The sequence below is a fragment of the Danio rerio genome, chromosome 6, assembly GCF_052040795.2.
Source record: "Danio rerio strain M-AB ecotype USA chromosome 6, GRCz13ab, whole genome shotgun sequence".
NCBI classification, from domain to species: domain Eukaryota; kingdom Metazoa; phylum Chordata; class Actinopteri; order Cypriniformes; family Danionidae; genus Danio; species Danio rerio.
The window spans coordinates 30256950-30273501 of NC_141026.1; the positions used below are offsets into that span (position 1 = coordinate 30256950).

General features: G+C 37.7%; 2 long non-coding RNA genes across 6 annotated transcripts in view; one reads left to right on the forward strand and one right to left on the reverse strand.

Annotated features, from left to right (window-relative positions):
• LOC141386289 (uncharacterized) overlaps positions 1-16552 on the reverse strand; it is a 167327-nt gene that overhangs the window by 82074 nt on the left and 68701 nt on the right. The window lies entirely within an intron of this gene.
• On the forward strand, positions 9238-15243 carry LOC147843533 (uncharacterized). 5 transcript variants are annotated; one of them, XR_015493727.2, is made up of 6 exons: positions 9238-10360; positions 10673-10728; positions 11299-11358; positions 12153-12267; positions 12532-12643; positions 13632-13887. It is a non-coding gene; the product is annotated as an uncharacterized LOC147843533 (long non-coding RNA). The 5 variants fall into 5 exon arrangements; XR_015493728.1 differs by having other exon boundaries at positions 9474-10360; positions 11462-12267; positions 13632-15243; XR_015493729.1 differs by having other exon boundaries at positions 9474-10360; positions 12532-12625.

A 16552-nucleotide genomic window follows, 5' to 3' on the forward strand; every position in this document is an offset into this window, starting at 1 on the left:
CAACTGAGTAGGTACTATTTTTGACGAAGAATGAACATTTACACTGTTGAAGTATATTCAGGATTGAATGAATGGTGTCCTACTTCCACCGTGTGATTAGCAGAATTAGTTTTGGCTTGGTAAATGTAGATGAGCTTTTATGACTACTGTGAATTCTGACATGGGCCTGTTCACCTACTATTAGCTTGCTATTTTTGACTACTATAAAGTAAGAAAAAAGGCAAGTTTGAATGCAGAGTTGGATGTCCAACTGACAAAGCTAACCAGACTCAACAGTTTGGAACCAAACTGATTCTTTATAGCTTAACATCAAGAGGAATTTGCCCCCTAATAGACAAAAACATGCCAAAAGAAGTAAAAGCATTCCATTTCAAATGGAGAATAATTGAGCTGCCAGACAGGTTAGATAAGAAGTGAGGCTAAAAAAACATTTTTTTCTGGACTTCAGATGTTTTCAGTGGAGTTCTTTAAAAAAGTAGTTTTTAAGTAAAATTTTCTTTCTCGGATATTACTCCAAAATGTGTTTGGGTAGAAACAAAACTGAATGTTGAGTTTGTAAAAACTAGCAGATTTGAAATATCAAAAAGGTTTGAAACAATGACTGTAAAAAATATGGACGACGCGACAGCCCCTTTTCCCATTGAACGCCTTGAGGGCAAAACGCCTGCTTGACGGGCACAAACTGTCGCAAAAGACTGCTGAAATTGGAGCCTTGACATGCACAGAAGGACTGTCCGATGGAGCCAGAGGAGGAGCCGCGAAAATGAGCGGAGTCGATCTTCCAACCAAACGCTTTATGTAAAATCAACCACGCCCCCCGAACTTCTCAGCATGCGTTTGCTGTCATATCAACACAAATGGATTTAATAACGTTAACAAATATGAGGGTTTTATATATTCAATCGCGCCAGCTCCAGGCCGCAGCGCATAACCTTCTCGCGGCGGCGCGGGCTGATTCCGGCTCGCATGCGGCAGCGCCAGCTCGCTCGGCCGGCGCATCTGGCTCGATTGACTCGGGCTGGAATCGGGCAGTGAGTCCAGGCATCCAGAGTAGGTCCAGCAGAGGTAGTCAGTCTGAGGGGTAAGTCTCCGGCAGGCGAGAATCTAGCCGGAACTGGCCCGAGTGTATTTTGCTATCTGGGTGGTTAGGCGTGTATCAGCAAACTAATAAAGCCCGAAAAAAGCCCTGACCTTAGCGAATAAACAGTGTTCCACCAGGATCATGTATGTCAGAAACTGTAGTTTACTGCTGAACTCATTTTGTCATGGTAAAATAACACAGAAATCGAATAATAACACTTCAGTCTCCTGCCGAAGCTCAGACAGTCTGCTTTGAGAAACTGTCAATCACAGCTGTCAATCACGATGACACGCCCAGCATTAAATTACTGCTAAAAACAAACTGTTTACAAAAATGAAGATCGGCACCTATTTCAGCACAATAACCAGTGCCTTAATCGACCAGAACCATCTTTCGGGACATCTTATTGCAAGTGTAATATTTTTTTTTAATTTGGGCTCAAGTCTCCTTCATTAACACGGAGGAGGCGGGCTTTATGACTTGTACTGCAGCCAGCCCCCAGGGGGCGATCTAACGGCCGAGACCTTCACTCAAACGCAGGCTTGCGGCACACTTGGTTTGAAACAATAAGGCATATATTCTAAACTTGGCATCAGGGTCTAATGCCAAGTTTAGTTTGTCTGTAATTGTCAGATAACCCTGAAGACCTAGATTAGCATTTCAGGTGTATTTGATCATAATTAGAGCTAAAAACCTTGCTATCCTTACTGCCTATACAAAGACCTTAGCTTTGTCTGAACCTTGAAAAATGGAAGATCCATTCCAAGGTAGCAGACGAAAGTGGAGCGTGGTGGGCAGGTTTGTAGGTGTCGAGGACAAAAGTGATAAGCCGGGGAGGGGGGGGATTTGGAGGTTTCTGGTGGGCTCCTAATGCCTCATTCCCACTACAAGCGACCGTTCATTTCAACGGAGACTGAGTAACTTCCGCCGACCTCTGTCTATGCGAGCGACAGCGACCGTTAATGACCATGTTGAGAATCCTTCAACTTCATGCAAGAGCATGAAGAGCAATTTTCTTGAGCAACAGTCAATAGGAGCACCAGTAGGGCTCACCTGCTCTGCTCTCAGCTCGCTTAGAGGCCAGTTGTATTTGTGCTGTATATACCTACACAGACCTGCATTTGCAGCAGTTCGTCACCCAGAGTGGCAGGCAGATACAAAGTCACTGCTAGTCTGAATGAGACATAATAGTATCTTTGGGTGCCCAAAATGCTGTGGGCCCTTTTAATCATCCTAATGTAATGCCTAGAAATGCCACAGGTATATTACACTGCAGACCGGTTACTCACTGAAGCTAAGCAGGGCTGAGCCTGGTCAATACCTATGGGAGACCGCATGGGAAAACTAGGTTGCTGTTGGAAGTGATGTTAGTGAGGCCAGCAGGGGGTGCTAAACCCATGGTCTGTGTGAGTCTTAATGCCCCAGTAAAGTGAAGGGAACACTATTCTGTCAATGAGCACCATCTTTCGGTTGAGATGTTAAACTGAGGACCTGACTCTCCGTTATGTGGCTGCCGTCACATCATCCAAGTGGATGCTGCACACTGGTGGTGGTGTTTAGAGACCCCCTCTCATGATTGTGAAGCGCTTTGGGTGTATGGCATTACTTACTAGAGGTTTTTTTTTTATTTCACATAGCTTACATAACATGTACTTTTTTTGTAAATGTACACAAGTTTTACTCTAATTAAAGATGGAAGAGCAAGCTAACATAGTTACGAGATTTATGGAACCCTCATGGACATAATATTGCTGAGACGATTCTGATAGACACCGATTTCTCACAGAAGTCACAGTCTCATGTTTCATGCTTCTCATTGCTGTCTAGGAGAAACCAGACTGGGTTGTAAAAGGCTCAAACATGTAAAGAAAATTCCTGGTAGAGTTTCACCTTTCCTCCCTGCTCTGTCAGCAACATTAATCTCTTAAGAACTTTGACTCCCAAGTTCTGTTCATCAGCTGCATTTTTAAAATAGTTTTCTAAAGAATGCAGACTAATGAATCATGAAAGATCAGCCTTTTTGTTGTTGTTTCCAGCCTGCAAACTAAATTAATTTATGTTTTAGGATAAACTACCTTGTAATACTCACTAATATCATGCTCCTTACACACACACATACCCTAGCAGGATGATTACTTGCATGTATTAAAAACCTGTTGGCCACCTAACGGTGTTAAACATGTCTTGCTGAGAAGAGGACAGTGTGTGTTCTTCAGCAGGTTTCTGTTTTCAGAATAAACATTTTGCCTTGCATGCCTCCTTTAGTAGGTGTGAGCTAGCATTCCATAAATGCTTTGCGAGATACCTGGGTGATGGGTTTACTTGTGACAAATCAGTGTGACTTTTCTCAGCTGAAGGAGTACAGACGCAAGGAATGTTCTTGCCGGAATGTCTTTCTCTTCAGGGGGCTCTAGTACATTTCAAGGTCAAGCAATGGCCTGGAGTGCTCACAAACATCACTGTCCATTCACAACAACATGTCATTGGGATTATAAATCACTCAGATACCACTGTGCTTTTATGTAACTTGAAACATTTCTTGTCTTACTTGTACAGTCTTGTTCATTTCTTGTGTTTTGTCTAGGTGAGGGGTCATACTGGTGGACTAAGAGCTTCAACATCTGTTCGTGTACATGGTAAGATCTCACACTGTTCCATAGGGAATGTCATTCTTGGCATGTTGCTTGCTTTAGTAGGCTTCCCAGGCTCCCTAAATTTCAGTGGAATCTACAGGGACTGAGTCTGTTCCAGAAACATCTGCAACTTGGAAACGTAAAGCCTTTTTCCACAACAGGCATTTTCTTAAGATGAACATGTTGAGCTATATGTGGTGTCATGGTGAATTGTGTACTTTATGCATAAGTATCAGTGTCCACTGCCCACAAGTTCATCCGAAAATGTAAATGATGTAATACTTTCTTCACCCTCATGTCAATATAAAACAATATAGCATTCTTTCCTCTGTGGAACGTATAAGAATATATTTGAGCTCAGTGATTTTTAGTGCAAATCAGGGGAGACTTGTCAGACTTTTCTCTAAGGAGGCATTCAGGTTAAATACTTTTCCAGATTTTGATAGTGATTTGCTTGATGTAGAGTGTCATGGAGATTCATAAACAACACATGAAGAAGTGTCTGATATACACTTTGAAGGAGCATTCGGAATGAAGATTTTCAAAGTGGTCAGTTTTGAGCACTTGATTTTGGAATTTAGTATGATGACCATGAGTGTTTTTACTCTGAAGAGAATGCAATAGTCTGCCACCATGACTGATGTAACAGACAAATATACTGTGTAGTCTGAACCCTCCTTTTCACTGCACATGACAAACGACAAGCAACAGACTGGAAGTTATTCATTTCTAATGGAGAGTAGTCATGGAGCTGCGTGGAGTTTTTATCATCTCCGTATGTGAAAAATTCGAATCCGAATTGAGCTGTGGATCCATTTGAAATATTTGAACTCCTGCAACTAGACTGTATGTGACCGGATGTGATGTATTTCAGTGTTGTCCAAGCAGGTCCGTGCATGCGAGATGAGAAATAGGAGTTTTTTTTCATAATTTTTCAATCGGAAAAAGTCTGTATAAAAAAAAAAACACTTCTTTTCATAAATGAGTAATAAAAATATGCTTTTTTTATGTTATCTCCACATTCCCTCTAATATTTTTAGCGTTTCTAGTATTCACTCATTCCTCCATGGTGAATGCACAGAGAGCAAAGGCTCTTGCTTTTACACTTTTATTTCTGACACTGGGAGAATCAGCTTCTCTCCCATGGTGCACTAGAAAACTGAAAATTCTGTTCGATTGCCATAATGGGGGCGTATTCCGACAGTTGTAAATGTCGTGTGCAGTGGAAAGGCGGCTTTAGAAACCTTTTGGCAAGTGTGTTGAAGATGGTTGGATATTCACCTTATTCTCCGGCGACGAGCGGGTGCTGCCATTTGAATCTTTTTGTCTCGCGACTTCCGGTCACATTCACTTCCATTCATTTTTTGATGTTAAAAACTGCTCGTTACGCTGCTTGATGTTGCAATTTGATACTTTCTTATTATATTATTCTACTTGGTCTGTGTAGTCATGCTAACATTTGTTTGTAGAGCAAGTAGTTTGACCATTTTCTGCCGTTTATTATTCCTAGTCATTTCTCTCATAGGCGACTAAATTGGAAGTTCTAAGACAATCGCGAAAACAGGCGCACTTCCGCAGTTTAGAATAAGGTCAATAAAATCTGCAGAATGCCTCCAGGAGCAGAATTGAAACCCCCTGGTCTATATAATTGTCGTCATCGCCAGTGGGCTGTTTGGTTCCTAGAATTTCTGAATATTTTCCTTTGAATTCTGCAGTAGAGCAAATCTATACTGTTTATTTATTTTTTATTTTTTAGAGAGTTAACTTGTTAACAAAGGTCGGCAGCGGAACCACACCTCACTTTGTCTCCTTAACCCAGTGGTGTCCAAACTCGGTCCTGGAGGGCCGGTCTCCTGCAGATTTTAGCTCCAACCTGCTTCTACACACCTGCAGGCAATTTCTAGAAAGCCTAGAAAGAGCTTGATTAGCTAGCCCAGGTGTGCCTGATTGGGGTTGAATCTAAACATTGCAGGACACCGGCCCTCCAGGACTGAGTGTGGACACCCCTGCCTTAACCAACCACATACTCCCTGAAACCTTATTTAAGGCAGACCAGCCCTCTAGCACTGTTCTTCTCATTCTCTCGAACCCACCCTCCCTCTCTCTATTTTCTTGCTTCCCATTAACAATCATTAAACATTAACAACAGCAATCCCTCTTTTAACTCTTATAGGTTGAATCAATAGGTCCAATCACTTTACCAAAATGTTACAAAGACGATACCCCCACTCTGAGTCTCTGGGCATCATCGTAGGATGGCTGATCAACCTACCTACCTGTTCACTTTTTATCATCCTACTTCCCTCCCCCTTCCTCCCACTGTTCCCTTACCATCCATTTCATCCTTACATCTCTAAAATAAATACTAGCTCAAAGTGTGGCATGGTCCATGCTGGTGAACGCATGGTTAAATATTACAGCCTCCATGCAAATGGTTTCCACCAGTGTTTGGAAGAGTTTTTCCAATAATTCCCTCACTGACTCAGCAAATGGAAAGCAAAATGTTCAAAATTGGCATTTACACGTTCCAATGATCTTAGTAACATGTTTTTAGTTAAGGACCTTAGTAACGCATACCTCAAGATATAATTCAATAAGTCAAATGCTGTGTTTTGCCAGCGTTTCCAGAGAGACACAATGATATTCCAAAACCTTCAAGAGTGTGGAGGGAATGAATTTCCCTCAATGACTCTTTCCCCTTGTCCTTTCCAAAGAAGGTTATGAACGTCTAATTTTGCATTTGTTTTATGGTGGAAAATCCTTTTTTTCACCTAATACCTTTTGGCAACTGTTTGAAGCACATCTGTATTGACTCGCAAATAGCATACATGAATCTTGTAAAGGGCAATGTGGATTTCAGAAACCCTTGTTGTTAGCGATACTGGTGGCCAATAAGTGAACTGCAGTCACCAACTTGGCTTGTACTCTTATACAGGGCCGGAGTGGGACTCTTTTTCAGCCCTGGAGTTTCAAGCCTCAGACCGGCCCACCTCAGTTCACCACTGACTATATTAAAATAAGGTTATTTCCAATTCAGTTTCTAATTACACTATCACGTCTTTTTTTGAGAAAACAGCTCTTTTAGAACTTTAAATGTTCAACAACCCTTACAGTATTATGTCTTAACAATAAAAAAGAAAAAAAAAAAAAAGTTGTTACTCAGACAAGGACCGAACCCAGGTTAGCCGCGTCATAATCTAACGTACTAACCATTGTACCACAACAGCTGTACGATGGATGGTGACTCATCTAGTTATATAATCATTAACCTGAGGCTACGAGAAAATAGATAAAAAGAGCAGAGCTGCGGTAAAATAATGAATAAGAAGGCTGTGGTCAAGTAAATATATAAATTATTTTTAAAAAGTGTGACTGCTGAGAGCAACAGATTCTGGAACTAGGGACACCGGCCCTCGCGGCCAAAAAACGGACCGGCCCACCGGGAATTCTCCCGGTCCTCCCGATTAGCCAATCCGGGCCTGCTCTTATAACATACAACAGAATGTACATGATTCTAAATAACTAAATAATCAAAAGACAAAAAGGCCAATGAAACTATAAATAATATAAATCTGGCTATGGCTAATAATCTGGCTAATCCTCTCATCATTTACTCATTGTCCACTTGTTTCAAATGAATTCACTTTCTTCTGTTGAACACAAAAGAATTCTGGATGGCAGATGTGGTGAGTTCTAAGGTAGTTTTTTTTTCTATTATGGATGCCAGTGACCTTCATTTTTCAATACTCTTTAATACGTCTTCTTTAGTATATCTACAGAAACAAATGTGAGAAATTATTTGGTATAAATTAATTAATTATTTTCTCTTCAGCCTTAAAACCAATTAGCCTTGATTTTAGTGTTGGCCCACAAAAGGGCTTCACAAATGGAGGGTGTATATTACTGAGTCAGGATTATCTTTTTATGCAGATGGATCTCTCCAATTTAAAAAAAACTGAAAAGTGAGTTCTGAAGGTGAAGCAAAATGAAGTGGTGCAGTATCACCTTCCTGTTTGAGGGATTAGAATCTGAGACACATCCTTTTTAAAGGAGAATTATCATATTTTAACTTTGATGCAATGTCGGGTTAACAATATCTATCTTATGAGTCACACTGAGATGCATTAGGGTGAGGTAATTGGCTGTGCATAAAATGGTTTATGTATCAGGTTTACTTGTAACTGGCATTATTCATTTCTCAAATTATGAAACCTTCATTAAAAACAATAAGAAAACATAAAAATTACATGCAAATAGGGGTATGTTCTTTGTGTTATGCCTAAAATTATTATTTAATGGAAATAGCAGTGATCACATGTATACTTTACAGCATATTTATAGTGTAGTCCATAGACTGATTTCACGCATTTTAAAAGCAAAATCGAGGATGCCATGGGAGGAAACCCGGAAGTATCGCCTAGAGGAACATTATGTACCTGGATATATATCTTATCACAGACAAGAAGCTGACACAAATTTATAATTTCATCACCTTTCAAGTGACCCGAAGATCCATTTTGAATGGATAGTGTAAATAAAAAGGGATATCAGACCTCATTTTCAGCTAAGTAAAGGGAGATGGCACTAGTTAGCTTAAGTTTTCTTTCCCAAACACACGTTTTAGATGCCATTTATCAGACTCAAGTTAATGAACTGATTCTTTCACTATATTAGACTTGTCTCAATACTGAATTTCAGCCCCATCCATCCATTCATTCATTCATTCATCTTCTTTTCGGATTAGTCTCTTTATTAATCAGGGGTTGCCACAGTAAAATCAACCGCAAACTTATCCAGCATATGTTTTACACAGCGGATGTCCTTCCAGCTGCAACCTATCACTGGGAAACACCCATACATTCTTATTTACACACATAAACTACGGACAATTTAGCTTTTCCAATTCACCTATACCGTATGTCTTTGACTGTGGGAGAAACCAGAGCACCCGGAAGAAAACCCACGTAAATGTAGTGAGAACAGGGGCAGACTGAGATTAAAGATCAGCCCTGGCACTGTAGCCACACCAGCCCACATTACCACACCTACACAGCACCATCCACGGACACGCACATTCACTACTTATATTGGTGTACAGATGGTGAAATAATATAAGCAGTAGCGTATGTAATAGATATTTAAACATTTAATGTATGTGACTAGAACAAAAAAACCCACACTGTAAACGATTTCTGTTGTTTTCACGGTATTATATTGCATTTCTCAACAGTTGTTTACTGTATAAGCTGTGCACAGTGTGTTACTGTATATATTGCTGTTTTCACAGCATGATAATGTATTCTCAACATTTCCATACTGTGAACATGATTAACAGTATGCTACTGCAGATTTTACAACGAATTTTGGGAAAAAATCAGTTACTGTGCATCTAAATACAGTACTGCAAATGACCATGAAAAACTCTACACACACTTTATATTATTATTATTATTATGTTTATTTTATTTTTTGACAAAGTATTTTGTGAAGAAAAATAAACTAACTAGTTTCTTCAGACTGTTCAGTGCATAAAACTGGCCCCTGTTTTTCCATTTTTGGGTGTACTGCACCTTAATTTTATAAGGTTAACATGAAAATATTAAATTATTTTTAATCAATATAACTTCGTGCTTAACCAAAATGTAAACTGGAACAAAAGTAATTGATTCATGAAACCAAAGTCAGCTTAAATGTCAGAATGACCAGCCTGCTTTAGACGGATTCATGAGGTTAGGGCACCCGTCATCACCATGGAGGTCACATCTCCGCATTTTCAAAACAATATTTTCAAATACGCACCATCTCTTTAAATAAACCACAGACTTGAGTTTAAAACAACTACACTCCCGCATGAAAAACGGTTAAAACTAAATTTCATAACGCATTCATTATAGAGCCATCTAAGACCGGGGCAAGTCTCACATGTCTAGCCGATTATAACCTCGTTTCCCCGGATACATGAGTGATGATGGACACCCTGGAGGTCAGAATCTCTGCTATCGGCAAAGCACGCTTAAAATTTACACATGATATCTATAAATAAACCACAGATTTGAGTTTGTAAGAACTATATTCTCGCATGAAACACTGTTAAAATTTCATTTCGTGACATATTAAACGCAATATTTATAATATTAGCTGGGCTTTCTCATCCGCCATTACCATTTGCTTGTTGATGTGAAATGAATTCTGGGAGAATCCCAAAACACTTCAAACAAACTTTATTGTTATTGTCAAGGTCAGATATATGTAATAATTTCGCTGGTAAAGTGAATAAAAAACAATGTTACTATATTGTAATCAATATCACGTTTGCACTGGTTCGGTTCAGCACTCGAGCGACTCTGAATCGTATTGAACCGAATTGAACCGTTTGCTCGGGAATTATTTAATCACACGTATTCACAAGCACATTCAGCAATATGCAATTAGTGTATAATTAGTGTATAAATGCGTGTGGCCAAGCAGTATAACGAAATAGTAATGAATCATATACAAAAAGGAATCGGTTTTAGGTGGATTCGATTCTTTACTGTTCACTAAGGAGCCGATTCATAGAACCGAACGGACACGACTCGACATGCAGGCAACGGCTTTCCTAATTAGAAATTCACCTGTCGTCTTTCATCCAGCGAATTCATCCTCGGTAAGTGTTTTAAAGTCAAATTCTGTCCGTTAAAGGATTGTTTTGTATGTATTTCTGTGTATTGTGTGTGTAATTTAAAAGAATTAACCAAGTGACATTAGTTGTAGGTTCTTATGTTATGTCACGCTATCCGTTAACAAATGGTAACGTTATTTTAAACAAGAAATGACAGACGCCAGGCGGTCATTGTAGTGTTTGCGAGGTATCAGATACAGTGAGTTTATCTTGAGTGAGTTTTTGACCATACGTTAAGTTACCTGAAAAACATAACTTTAACTTATTGTAACTGCATTAATGAATTCTCTATTTCAGCACAACACTGAGATGAAGGCGAAGTCACCATGAAAAGTTAAACGTTTACCGTTAAGGTAAGCTCTGGTCTTCACATAGTCATTTTGACTAAGCTATCATTATGGTAAAATTTTTCAACTGTAAGTTAGTTAACGTTATTTAAACTAAACTCATAATGAAATGAGTCTTAACTGTTTTATTAAACGGAGCTGAAAATTAAATGCAGTTGAATTATTTTAAGCTAACGTTAATATTAACAAAATACATATTAATTGTCTGTTTCTCAATAATGTTAATGAGCTTGATGTATAGTGTGTCATTAATTGTACATTTAATTTTTGGTGTTCAGGTGTACCTGAGGTGAGTGTACGTTCTGAGTACATATATATATATGTATATATATATATATACATATGTACAAATATATATATATATATATATATATATATATATATATATATATATATATATATATATATATATATATATATATATCCATCCTATTCTAAGAGAAATTGATGGGGTCAGGGAATGATTTGTGTACAAATGTATTTTAACCCCATACAGATTGGTATGGTTGTACCATAGATTTAGAATAATTAATGTTAAGTCTTATTTTACTCTTATTATATTTATCTGTTTTTCAGCTACAGTAACTGATGTTGAAAAACTGATGCTACCAATCACTCCTCACTTGATTGTTCAAGGTAATGTTGATGTCTTCCTCATTTTGATTAGATTTTTAAATGTCAAGTTGTTCACAGATTTGTTGTGAGGAGTTTCATGTACAACCTCTTTTTCTTCTTCCAGGAGTTCCTTAGATTAAAAAAAATCTGGTGGTAAAACAGCCACGGCTATGCTATTTGCCTACCAAGTGCTGAGTAAATATTAGACAAACAATTTTTTCTATAACTGTTTTCTTTGTGTTTATTAGCAATTTTACTGGGCGTATGTGTTTTTTTTTTCAAACAGCCTGGAAACTGTAAGTTTACTTCAATATGTTATTTTATGCTATTCATTTTTGTCTTAACATGGATTGCATGTTGAAGCTATCGTTTCATAGTGGGAAAATGTAAAAGAGAATCACTGAATACAATGGCATAATGATTCTGCTTGTTCACAGAAGGTACTTGATTTAGTTTTCCTCAAGCGACACATCAGTTTTTATAACTATTGCTTGACACTTGAATTGAAGGGACAGTTCACCCAAAAATGAAAATAATAGCATCTTTGGCATCCTCCACTTGTTTCAAAATAGTTATATATTTATTTTGTTCCGTTGAACACAAACTCGTATTTTTTAAAGAAATTTGGTTCAAATATGGATGTCAATAGTTACTGACATTCTTCAAAATATCTGCTTTAGTGTTTAACAGAAATTCAAACTAGTTTAAAACACGTGGAGTAAATAGTAGCAAAATAGTAAACTATTCCTTTTAAATATTTTATTCTGAGACTTTTATTTACATGTGTCTTGTCTTTTGTCATATTGTCCTTCTAGCTCAGATTGTGATGGACCTGGAATGCGACACCAGCTACTCTTAAGACAAGAACCGAATAAAGCACAGATGTGAAGGGGTTTGCAGCCATACTAACTGGAGGGAAGGAACCTTTAGGTAAAAACACCTGCTTTATTTAGATCTGAAGTATTTTATTTGACATAGAGATTTATTGTTTTAATTCTAATTTAAAGCAAACAAGGTTAAGCACCCCTGGTCTAAAAGCTCAAAAATGCTGTTTCCGTGATAAGGTTAAATGTAGTTGAGAAATAGATTCATTAGGATCAATGCTTAAAGTAAACATTTTCTTCTCTCTGTAGACCAAACATGTTTACTATCCCTCATATTTTAATAAATTGTTTCTGTTTTTGTTTCTTACAGTGTGGGTGAACATACTACCTGGATGTCCAACAAAGGCTGCACCAGAGCTCATTTGATAGCACACATTCTGTCCTGTCTACATCTCTGATGACCTGTAAGTGCTTCGACATCAGTGAGTAATACATCTTTATATTGTCATGCATACAGGATTTCTGTAAGCTTAGCTTTAATGTTAGTTTGTAATCAGCAGTGACTGTTTTAAAAAAATTAAGTATTTAAATTATTCTCAACGTTTTACTGATGCTGTGCACAGTAACGTTATGATGATTTAGTTTGAGGAAATGTCACTGGAGAGGTGTTTGTATAAAAAATAAATAAATAAATTATATGAAATGACTCGATAAAATGTTTATTTGTCTCGCTGACATGCCATCACTGCTGCATATTGAAATACAGTAATATGAATTGACAGCAGAATATTACCACAAACATTTCATGAAGTAGGCTAGACTGCTCTTTAGTTCTCTATTCAACTTTAACACATTTCCTCGTGTCGCTGAGCCTCTCTGCAGATTTTGCCAAAAATGAATGCTTAGTGATTACTTTGTTTTATGCAAATCAAATATCAGTAACTCATCATTAGCATTTAAAAAAAAATAAATCACCCACAGCTTTCATGTTCTCTAACGCAATCTTGTCTGTAAGTTAGAAGTGGATTTATACGTGTTAAAAGCCTAAAAGTATTTTGTTAACATTAGTCACGTTAAATTAGATTATTTTATTTATTTAATTTTAAATATGTAGCCTCTTAAAGTGAGAATGAACTGTGTTTACCCCTCTTAAATCCGTGGAAGCACTAGTAGTGTGATCATGGAATCAGATATTCGAGCTATACAGAGTCGGACATTAAGTTAAGATGAGACTTTATTTTTTACACACCTGTGTGGACACCTGACTAGCGATCTTCAAGAACAATGCCCGCTGATCTTTTCCCCATTAACGTTAGTGTAATTGTGAACTGTATTTCACCAACAAAAACAATTAAAAAACTATATATATATAAAAACAGCAGTGCAGTGTTTCGTTTCTGAATGAATTAAATGGTTTGAGGGATGATTAGTTTTTACTTCAGTGATTGATTTTGCCTGTCATTTTTGCAGGATCATCATCATGCTGCTGCCCTTTTTCACTGTCCCTTTCCACATCATTTGGCCTTCATCATTTCCTGTCTTGTAGCAGTATTTTCACCTGTTTTTAAAATTGTAATAATTTTTGATGCATTAATTGTTGACTGGCTTTAATGATCAATTGTTTATTAGTGTTCTGTTGCTCTGTTATATTGAATTATTGCTACTGTTTTAGCATGGTTTACACAATAAACCTATTATATAAATAATAAACCTATATTGTGAAGTTAAAGTTTCAGTTTCTTTATTTTTCTTGTACGTCTTGAACAGTTAAAATAACACTTGTGCAATTTTTGAACATTTTTTACCCATTATAAAGTAGCACTATTAAATAAAATAAAATAACATTTAATAACTGTAAAATACTATACAGTAATAATGAAAGTAACGTTAAAATACCGTAGTTCTGCATGGTAAAAATGTACAATAAAATACTGTTTTCAGTTTTGCAGTATGTGCACCACTACTGTAATTAGTGTTACAGTAAAAATCAACAACAGTAAAATGATGTATTAAATTTTACAGTAAATGTAATACTAATGTAATTAGTATTACAGTAATGTTACTGTTTTATGAAATACAGCAGCTACTGGATAATTGTTGCCAGTAACTTACTGTTAATTTAACAAGAAATCGTTTACAGTGCATTTATAACAAATTTATACGTACAGTCATTTCACTCATTCATTTCATGCATCAGTTGAATGAACCGCCAACTTATCCAGCATATGTTTTATGCAGCAGATGCCCTCCAAGCTGCAACCCATTACTGGGAAACCCCTATACACACACATTCTCATACATGTACTATGGACAATTTGGCCTACCCAATTCACCTATATAGCACATGTGTTTGGACTTGTGAGGGAAACCGAGAGGAAACCCATGCAAACATGTAAACTCCACACATAAACACCATCTGACCCAGCCAAAGCTTGAAACATCGACCTTCTTACCTTCTTGAGGTGACAGTGCTACCCATTGCGTTGTCCCATTTTGAGACTATTTCAGTTAATTTTATGCATTTGGCAGTGTCTGATTTTAGAGCAAGTGTTTAGAGTTTTTCAGCACCGCATTTCCTATTTTACGGTCCATCTCTGACAATTAGCTTGTGTTGTACTTACTGTTTGTTTGACATTCTTGCCAGATTTTGATTATGTCCATGTAACCTCTGATTGGGTCGGCCCATCTTGAAACAAGCCGGCCATTGCCGATTGGGCTAATACTTAACATTTATTATTATTATTACTTTTATCATCATCTTCATCATCATCACCATCACCATCCCCATCACCATCACCATCACCATCATCATCATCACATTCCTATCTTGCAAGAGATAAAAACTGCCTGCATGTAAAAACATTACATATAAAAAAATTATAACAAAATAGCATACCGGCCCACATTTAAAAAATGGTCAAGCCATTCTGCCATTTGCCAGAATTGCCATATGACCAGTCTGCCCCTGAGTGAGAACATGCAAACTCTACACGGAAATGCCAACTGACCCAGCCAAGGCTTGAACCAGCAACCTTCTTGCTGTAAGGCGAGATCGCCACTCCATCGCCCACTTTTTGACCTCAAATACAAAAAATAAAAATAAAAATTATTTGCTCCTACAAATAAAAGTTTAGTGTTGAGTGCACTAAACAGCCGTTCTGCCGATTTGCCATAGTGTTCACCCTTGCTCAACAGAAATGATTGTGATCACTGATTGTCAGTTCACTGCACTTTACAGATGTTTACCAAATGCAAACACAGACGAGTGATTCGCTAATGACTCGACTGATCTTCGCAGCTTTAAAACGCTCCAGTGTTCATGTACTTATCTGTGCTTGCACTTGGTGAAGAGTGGTGAACTGCTGACCTTCACGGCCAATAACAGTTATTTCTGTCGAGCACTGGTGAATACTTTCGCAAATTAGTGGTGTTAAGAACATGTGTAAATTTTAGAGGGAAATGGACATTTTTAAAGTTTCAGTACTGGGAAAACATTATTAGAAACAACATGAGGGTGCCCTAGAGGACTGCATTGTTTTATCGCTCACCAGGTCACATATGCAATTGAGCATTGAGTTTACCTGCATGGTGCCATGAACTGAAGCCTAGGAAGACACTTAAGCTTATTACTCTTAAAGAGATTGTGATTTAGTTTGATGCCTAATATGCTTTTAAAATTTAAATTAACCTTAAATTAATCATATAAAAGTGATGTTTACACCATATCTGCATTTCGAAATCACGGCAACAGCTGGAGGTTTATAGTCCACATGTTGTTGCAATGTTTACAGTGCTGATCCTTTACTTTCCGGTTTCTTCCCACCGCAGCTTCGGTCAGTTGCCATATCTGTTTGGTGTTTGCATGTTCTCCCGTGATCGCAAGGGTTATCTCCAGAAGCTCCGGTGTCCTAACAGTCAAAAGATATGCGCTATAGGTGAATTGGGTAAACAAAATTTAACGTATATATGAATGAGAGAGTGTATGGGTGTTTCCCAGTACTGGGTTGTGGCTTGAAGGGCATCTTTTGCGTATAACATATGCCAAAATAGTTGGCGGTTCATTCAGTTGTGGCGACCCCTATAATAAATAAGAAACTAAGCAACTACAATTTTTTTTTTCTTCATGCAAATTTCCCTACACAAATTTAGATATTCACTGACCTCATGCAAACTGAAACCAAGACTAGATGAGGCTAATTCTAATCTCTGTCACCGTGACTCTGTTCTAAAGATAGATATTCCCAATCATGATCTGTTATTGTGCCTTTAGTCAGGAGAACATCCCTCGACTTACATCAAGAGCTCCACGGGAAGGTCAGACATGCCTGACGGATGCCAGGCTGATGAAGTGTTCAAATTACCTGGCAAAAGACTCTCTGCTGCAGCATTGC